Consider the following 9,599-nt stretch of genomic DNA (forward strand, 5'->3'; position numbering starts at 1 on the left):
GAGGCCACCAAGCTTTATAAGCAACAATATAATTATCTTCTGCAACGTAACTGTGAACATATTATTCCTCGATGCATTAGTATTCAGTGACACATAATCCATCAATGTATACACTCTATCAAATTTCCTTATCTTTCTGTTGGCGACATAAAAGTCTCTGTCGCAAGGAAGGAAGCTATCACCTCTCAATGGGAAGTGCTGGTTTATAGTATGAAGTGTGACAAGTACAAGAAGCATTCTCACTATAGTATTGTTTCAGTTTTTACTAGAATACCCACCAAAGAATATGTGCAAATCTCTTACATTTACAGGAATATCTTTAAAACAGTTAATCAAACAAGAACATAACTCATCAGGTCTTTAGCTGCAATACCCTCATGGTAACGTTAAACCACAGAACGTATCATCTCTTAAGCTGTGAATGCAAAACACATTCACAGTTAACTGCCTGAGGTAAAATGCTTCTTGCATTGGCAACCTAGGTAAGTCCAAGTCTTCTATATGAACTCTGCATATCTCTATGTATCCGAGTTTCTTTTTGGCACATCTGGTATGTGTTTTGTTGACCCCAGAATCTTTTAGATCCCCTAAGGTGTATCATTTTTTTCCAAACAATGGCTCTTCTTACATTGTCAGCTAAACTTTCATACTTTACCCTAACAAAGAAACATTCACATGTGGGACAAATATCTACTTGAGCCCTACCAAAACCCAGAAAAACGTATTCATTGAAGGTTTCTAGCTAAAAATTGTATTTTAATTTGAAAATACAGGATAGTTTTTCCTAATGCTTGACTTTAACATTCAGTTGTTCATTTAAGTACTAGCACTCTTTGGAACTGTTATACGATTCTTTATAGGAAAAGTGGAACTTTATAGCTTCCACAACATGCCCTGGATTTGCGTGTGAGGTCCATTCTAAAACTCTTTTATCAATAGAAGATTGTCCTTCATACAGTAGATTACAGAGACGGCGAACTCGGTCGTCACTAACACATGTAAGATACAAAATGCTTTCTTACAAACAACGTGCCTTACATTTCTAGTTGTTAGACTATAGATGAAAGAGTTCTTCCTTATAGTTGGATTTTCATGAGGAGGCCTTCTTTTTTGTATGGCACACAGGTGGATGAGAGACTGTAAATAAACATGTTGTTCATTCTTTATGGACCACTGTGTAAGTCTGTTACGAAATTCGTCCTTGTTGTTGCCAAGTCTGTCAGTGGAATCCTTTTTGTACCTAGTATTGACAACAAATAACTACATCATAGGTTATGTTGTATATGAAAGAGGTTATCTTTCGCAAATTCCAACATTACAAACAAAATGGTTGAAGTAAGTCAAGAGTTATTTCCAGTTAAATCATGTATTATTAGTTATCAGGTAACGGACTGAACAGAAAACTTACTTGCAAGGGACATTACAATTTCGTGAATGCACTTCTTTGATATTGCAGACGACATATGAACTTCGTTTCATTCCTGCTGTTTTTATTATATTAGACTTACATACATATGTACTTCTAATTAATTTTTTTTTCTGTTTGACAGTGACATGGTTATCGTCCGAAGATTTTGTCACATAAAACTGAATTATCAAAAAGACTGATTGACGGGGTTTGAAAACTGATTCCACTACTGCTGCATACCGATGTCACACCTTCTATGCACAACAGTTCCATAACAGAATACATCAGACAACTGTCTGGCCACCACATACAACTTCCAGCGACCATTTCCTGGTCAGCACTGTCCACCTGCTCACAGCCACAACAGCAAATACACTCCACATACCTCCCACACTCCAACTGCCACTCCTCGTTTCGAAAACTGGCCTATCCAAGTATGGCGATCGCGTCCTTGCTGTTCATTGGCTGAGTCAAGCCCGCTCGGAAGATTCAAATGTTTCAAATGGCTCTGAGCACTATGGGACTTAACTTCTGAGGTCATCAGTCCCCTAGAACTTAGAACTACTTAAACCTAACTAACCTAAGGACATCACACACATCCGTGCCCGAGGCAGGATTCGAACCGGCGACCGTAGCGATCGCGCGGTTCCAGACTGTAGCGCCTAGAACCGCTCGGCCACTCTGGCCGGCCGCTCGGAAGACCACAGGCAAAGACATAAGTATAGCTGGTGTAGCAGAGAAAAAGCGGAAATCGATCAACGTGTTACCGACACAAAAGCAAAAGTGCATGTGAATGATCGACATGAATGTAAATGGAACATATGAAAGATGACTGATTAAAGCTGACACCTGTCAACCTACAGCCATATGAACCATTTTTTGTCAACCTACAGTTCATAGTGAGACTGGAGTCTGGGCTGATATTTATTACTTGTGATGTAGTTTTGAATTTAAGTGTGGCATTTTCATAATAAATAGAGGGGGTTGGAAGTGCCAGCTGCAAAAAAGTAATTAATTTGTAGCAAACATTTATATTGATAAACAAAATAGTTTTAGACCACAGCTATAAATACTTAACAAATACGAGAGCCTGGTGAAAACTAATTCCGCCGAATTTCATATTCTATTCTCTGTATCGGTTGAGGTATTACATGTCGACTTTCCCGTCCCGCTTCGCTGATGCGAGTTGCAACATTCTGCTGCCAGAGAGCTCCGAATTGTAGCGTGTGCCATGGCTGTGTGTAACGCAACTACGTCACTGAGTGAGAAACAGCATGCTGTAATCGAGTGTCTAGCCACAGAAAACGTGATTACAACTGAAATCCATGAAGAGTGAAATATGAGTACGATGATGATTGTATCGACCTCAGTAACGCACGACTTTGGGATGTTCAAGACGTCGTGCATTTGGAATTAACACTTAAAGGCGCCACCACAAGCTCTGCAAGGTACTGCGAGACCCGCAGAAAACTGAAAGGACGAATTCTAAGAGTTCGTCCACTCTCTCCTTCAACATGACAATCCCAGACCAAAAACGAGTACTGCAACATCTGCAACATTCTACATACAATCGGGACATGGTCCCATGCCATTTTCATCTGTTTCCAAAAGTAAGAGATGACCTTCCAGGACTTCGCTTTGATAGTGACGAAGTGGTGCAAGCAGAATTGAGGTCGTGGCTCCGTCAACAAAGTCAGACATTATACAGTGATGACATCAACAAACTGGTCTCGCGTTGGCAGAAATTTATTTGCCGCATGGTGACTATGTTCAGAACTAAATATGTGTGCATGGAGGATAAAGATGTAGTCTGGAAAAAAAATTGTTTTATTGGAAAAGCATCAAGAGTTTTCAAATGAAACATTGGGAGGCATTACTTCTCACCGCTCCCTCGCATTTGTTACAAAATACTTGAATTTTTCCATTACTAACAATGAAATAAAATACGAGGGCGTTTGAAAAGTCCGTGCAAAGTCCGAGATACGGCACCACAGGCGTGTATCGAGGTCATGTTTAGTTAGTAGCATCTTTGGAAAGAACTCACACCAAGTTTCAGCCATATTGGTCTCTTTCTTTGTGTTTGGCATTCGTGTGAATCAAGGAAGTGGAGTGATTGTCAAAAAATGGACGAAAAAGAATTTCGTGTGGTGAGTAAACACTACTTTATGAAAGGCAAAACGCCTCAGGAGACTAAAGAGAAGCTTGATAAACATTATAGTGACTCTGCACCTTCGATTAGAACAGTTTACAAGTGGTTTCAAAATTTTCCGAGTAGCCATATGGGCACAAGTGGTGCTGAACATTTTGGACGCCCTGTGGAGGTTACGACTCCAGAAATCATTGATAAAATCCATGATATGGTGATGGATGACAGAAGAGTTAAGGTTCGTGAGATTGCAAGTGCTGTGGGCATCTCGAATGAATGGGTACATATTATTTTGCATAAACATTTGGACATGAGAAAGCTATCCGCAAGATGGGCTCCGCGATTGCTCACGCTTGACCAAAAACGGAATCGTGTGAAGTGTTGCAAGGATGGTTTGCAGCTGTTCAGGAAGAATCCGCAGGACTTTAAGTGTCGTTTCGTCACTGTGGATTAAACATGGATACCTTACTATACTCCTGAGACGAAAGAATAATCTAAACAATGGCTTACCAAGGGAGAATTTGCACCAAAAAAAGGCGAAGACCATTCCTTCGGCTGGAAAGGCTATGGCGACTGTCTTTTGGAATTCTCAAAGGATAATCCTCATCGACTATCTGGAAAGAGAAAAACCGTTACAGGTGCATATTATTCATCGTTGTTGAACCGTTTGAAACTCGAGCTGCAAGAAAAACGCCGGCGATTGGACCGCAAAAAGTCCTTTTCCATCACGACAATGCACCAGCACACACCTCAGGAGTTGTAGTCGTAACATTAATGGAATTAGGATTCCAACTCGTTTCACATCCCCCGTATTCTCCAGACTTGGCTCCTTCGGACTACTATTTGTTCCCCAATTCGAAGAAATGGCTGGCGGGACAAAATTTTATTCAAACGAGGAGGTGGTTTCAGCGACTAATAGTTATTTTACAGACTTGGACGATTCCTATTATTCGGAAGGAATCAACAAATTAGAACAGCGTTGGACGACGTGTATAAGTCTAAAAGCAGACTATGTCGAAAAATAAAAAAGGTTTAGCCCAAACACGTAAGTAGTTTTTATTTTTGCACGGACTTTTCAAACGCTCCTCGTAATGATGCACCCATTAACAAATAAAAAGGATATCAAATGGTCGTTACCAGTGGTTTAAATCGTGGTTGTCAGGAGAAAAGAAACTGGCAGGTGGACTTTGATGAAGGTGCTGTAGTGCAAGTCATTTATTATATAAATTGAAGGTTAAGGGGAGAGAAAGGGAAGGAACTGTTGATGTCAGCTGCATCGGCAGTTTGTGCGGAATCTGTGGCGACGAATGAAAGTGTGCGGCGGACCGGGATTTGAACCCAAGATCTCTTGCTTACAAGGCAGTTGCATTAAGCACTGCGCCATCCAGACACAGCGATTACGGTAATTGAGCTGTCTATCTCTGCATGCCTCTCGGCCGACTCAGAGTCCCACCTAGCACCACCTGTCTGTAGTTCCCATCCATGTCCTCCACGCTCGCTACTTTGAGATTCCCGGAGAAGGTCGAACGTAATTGTGCATCCGCACTAAAGGTGGTGGATTTATTGCCCGTCGAGACAAATCAGTTATATGATTGCGTGGTGTCTGTTATTTCCGGCATATCCGAGAGGCGTGCCGAGATAGTTCACGCAATTCTGATAATCTCTGTGTCTGGATGGCGCAGTGGTTAAGGGGAGGTTTACTATCTGGCTCGAAAAAAGCATGTTTTTGAGAATTTTTTTCTCGGTATATGTTACAAATATCAATGTCAAATTTTCTCAAAATTTTTATTGATGTTTCCTCTACAAACTGGAATTTTTTTGACCGGAAATGTCGAAGAGCAAAGGCGGAAGTGCCGTCGGGACGAAACAAAATTTCGATGTAGACCTTCACGCGCGGTGTGTCACAGGTCAGCCGGTTCGTCTGAAATCAAAATTGAGTTGACGTTAGCGAATTATATAATATTCTTTCGGAGCTGTACTTCGCTTTAGTTATTTGGACCACAGGAAACAAAATGGCGGCCATTTTAAGAAAAACAGGGTTTCTTCATCGATTTTTCGACTTCGTCGGCCAAGTAAAAATATTTATAGTTGATGGATCGGAATAAAAGTGGTACAACTTCTAGAAAATTTAGTTAGCTTCGTCGGAAACAAAGAATCATGCCAATCGGTTAAGTAGATTTGAAGTTACCATACCGCGCGATAAGAAAAACGTCATTTCGAGAAAAACGCGTTTGACGTTTTGACTACAAGTAACTGCAATATTATGCAACTTACATTCAATCTGTTATTCCGGGTCCATAAACTAGTCCTTCCTCTTGCTCATAGAGGGCGTTCTGCTCGATCTAGGCCATCCTGCGCTGCTCCAGAGCCGATGACAAGCGGTTTTTGGCCGCTTGAATCCGGTGGTCGTCCGAATGCTTCGCGAACTGTGCCGAATAGAGTCCCAGGGTGACGTCCATGGTTGTCATGGTCTTCAGAATTGCTCAATACCCTTCGTTGAAGCTGCTCATTGCCAGGAAAGTCGCAATCTCCACAGTCTTCGCACCAGAATGCAAATGCATGGGGGCTAACTTCCGAACACACGCGTTCTGTGTCTTTCCTCCCAAGCACGGGTACAATAACTCGTCCTCCGAAAGAAACAAAAATGGTGCGTGAAAAAGGCCGATTTCAGGCAGGGGTATTTTTTTATTCAACCGCGAATAACAAGCATTTCCGTTCCGTATTCGGAAAAACCGTTTCAGGGGTAGATTCTAAACACTTTTATGGATCCAAAAATGCAATTAAAAAAAAAACGATATTTTGAACCAAACGATAGTAAACCTCCACTTAACGCAACTGCCCAATAAACAGGAAATCTCGAGTTCGAATCCCGGTGCGAGACACCTTTCCACATAAAGTCCTGATACAGCTATGATCAACAGTTCTTTTTCCTTTCCTTTCTCTCCCGTCCACCTTCAACTTGCGTAATATTCCGAGTGGTTTTCGGACATGTCCGAATGACCAGGCACCTCGCATTCATACAGCAAGTCATTTTCCAGGTGATGGTCGGTCTGGTGGCCGGCAGCGCGCTGGACTGTCACGGCGGTGGTGCGTGGATGCGGCGGGTGGTACATCTTTCTCGGCTGCGGCCAGGGCTGCATATCCGGCGTCAGAAGCGGCGGCGATGCTCTGAAGAAAGCCTCAGGAAGGCCACCATCGATGCCTCTTTTCCGGCGTCTCTAATTAAAGTCTCTACAGACGAATCTTGTAGCCAAGTTTCTGCTTGGCTGTCTCAGACTCATCTCTACCACACTAGGACGGTTTCTCTCCTGGCGTTCTGCAAAGATCTCTCTGTGGACGTGACCATGCAGACGATTGGTCAGCACATATTCTTTTTCTGGCCAGTCAAATTATTTTTGCAACAATATTCTTAATCTTTCCGTACTGTCCAGATTGGTAGAAAGACCACACACAGCTGCCAGGAAGGTTACTCTGTCAAGGAAGTGAAGTGTTGATGTCCTGTACTTTGTAGACGTTTTTGTTGGTTACTTCTGCTTTCGAAAAACAACTTTATATCTGCAAACATCTGCTTTCTCTCCAGCCAGGGTGGATGAGAGCTCCACTACCTGTTTCGACATACCGTTGAGGCCGTGAGCACCCTGTGGCAACCTTTGACCTCTGTTTCTAAACTATACTGTTATTTACCAGCTCTGGTGCCCGGTGGTTATTGTGTCCGGGCGGTAGGCTAAGCTTCTCGTCTGGAAAATACGCTGCGTGACGCAATTGAAGGATCATTTTTTCAAAATGCCGTAACTGCCTCCCATTGCGAAGTAAAAGTTTGACATTTGGTTCAAAAGTTCCCCTGTAACGGTATAGAAGCATGGCGCCCTGCAGCGTCACCCTGGGTTCAAATATCTCTGAGCACAATGGGACTTAATTTCTGAGGTCATCAGTCCCCTAGAACTTAGAACTACTTAAACCTAACTATCCTAAGGACATCACACACATCCATGACCGAGGCAGGATTCGAACCTGCGACCGTAGCGGTCCCGCGGTTCCAGGCTGTAGCGCCTAGAACCGCTCGGCCACTCCGGCCGGCCAAAGGGCTACAAAAAGAAAGAAAGGCGTGCCGTGATTCGGACTTCGTCTCACTACAAGAGTGAACTTTAAGCATCTGCAGAAATTTCTAAGAAACAAAAGCAGGAGCAGAACGAAAAGGCCAAAAGAGACAGAAATTCATTTATGAGAAAAGGAGTTGACGCTGAGTATCTTTACTGCAGCGATTTTATTCAAGGTCGACTGGAGGTTAGGTGGCTTCCGTTTCATGTTATAAATGGGCACCCAACTCCTGAGCATGAAATGACAGTGAAGACGATGAGTCTGAACTCATCTGTGATTTTTATGCCCGAAATCACTAACATTCTGCCACTTGTAAGCTCATATGCTTATTGCGTGTTCATGTATTTTGAGAAATATGATTAGATTTTGAAGTTGGACTTGTAAGGAAATTTAAGTTAGTAAAAGCCGTTCACTATATTAAAGTTATTAATGTGATTCCGTCCTGCCCCACGCCTAGGGGCACAAGGTACCAACTGTCAGCCTTTTGTAATTTTTATAATGTTCCTCTTTCTTTCATTGTTTAAAGTATATATTAAATGTCACGCTGAAATATTTATAACTTTATCTTTGCTATCTTAATGGAACTGTGATCGTTGTAATCTTAACGTTACAGTCCTGTCCGGGTTCCCCTATATTTGTCGATGCAGTCAATCAGTATCTCTTGAAAGCCAGTAAAAATCCGTAAGTCTGTGTGGCGATCACGTCTACTCGTAATATCGAGCAGCGCTAATATTATGACTAATGTTAGAATCTTTTTTTACTGAAAGTCACTTTATATTGCAGAAAACGTCTGAGGCACTTGTAACATCTTTATAGTTTTCAAATACAAAGTCATGCCAACGGTCTTGCCGCAGTGGGAACACCGGTTCCCGTCATATCACCGAAGTTAAGCGCTGTCGGGCTGGGCTAGCACTTGGATGGGTGACCATCCGGTCTGCCGAGCGCTGTTGGCGAGCAGGGTGCACTCAGCCCTTGTGACGCAAACTGAGGAGCTACTTGATTGAGAAGTCTCGGAAACTGACATACAGCCCCTCCATATCAGGATCCGGTGACGCCTGCGTCATAACTTGCTCATTGCATAGCAAACTATGTGTCGACATCAGCGAGCACCGAGCTCTACTGCTTAATGATTGAGTAGGAACCTCAATGGTCTGAAGATGACCACAGTAGTGGCCGAAACCGGTCACCTTGATAAATAAATCGTGATCAAGACTGTTTTTAATAGTAAACATTTGTAAGACACTGATCACTGCCACTCCCATAATGTATTCAAAAGTAATTAAGTTATTTATTGATTATTAAAATTAAAATTGCATCCAATTTTGTACGGGATTTTGTGGGGCCTGCCTTAGCTCAAGGATAACGCCACTCACGCCTGAAAATTTGTCACACTCTGGATCAAAATGTCTTGACTATCTGTCGTAGTGGAGTGAGTAACCTACCCATCTCTTCCGATACCTACGATCGCAGGTTCGAATCCTGCTTCGGGCATGGATGTGTGTGATGTCCTTAGTTTAGTTAGGTTTAAGTAGTTCTAAGGTCTAGGGGGCTGATGACCTCAGAAGTTAAGTCCCATAGTGCTCAGAGCCATTTTTTTCTTCCGATACACACAGCTGTAGCAGTTTATCTAAGACCACCTAGAGTCGAAATGGATATGAGCGTTTGGCGTCATTGGCCGGGAGGCCCCTTACGGAGCAGGTCCAGCCGCCTTGGTGCAGGTCTTATTACATTCGAGGCCACACTGGGCGACCTGCGCGCCGGATGGGGATGAAATGATGATGACGACAACACAACACCCAGTCCCTGCGCGCAGGAAATCCCCGAGCTAGCCGGGAGTCGAACCCGGGCCCCTTAGGACGGTCCGTCACGCTGACCATTCAGCTATCGTGGCGGACACCCAGGGCTAATTAGCCATGAACATTAAATGGTTTCTATCGAGTCCACTCA

The 9,599-nt window shown here is 43.0% G+C and overlaps 1 pseudogene; it reads left to right on the forward strand.

Annotated features, from left to right (window-relative positions):
* The first annotated feature begins 8,487 nt into the window (after positions 1 to 8,487).
* Positions 8,488 to 8,605, forward strand: LOC124557366 (annotated as a pseudogene).
* The last annotated feature ends 994 nt before the right edge of the window (positions 8,606 to 9,599 follow it).

This window comes from Schistocerca americana, chromosome X (genome assembly GCF_021461395.2).
Source record: "Schistocerca americana isolate TAMUIC-IGC-003095 chromosome X, iqSchAmer2.1, whole genome shotgun sequence".
Taxonomy (NCBI): domain Eukaryota; kingdom Metazoa; phylum Arthropoda; class Insecta; order Orthoptera; family Acrididae; genus Schistocerca; species Schistocerca americana.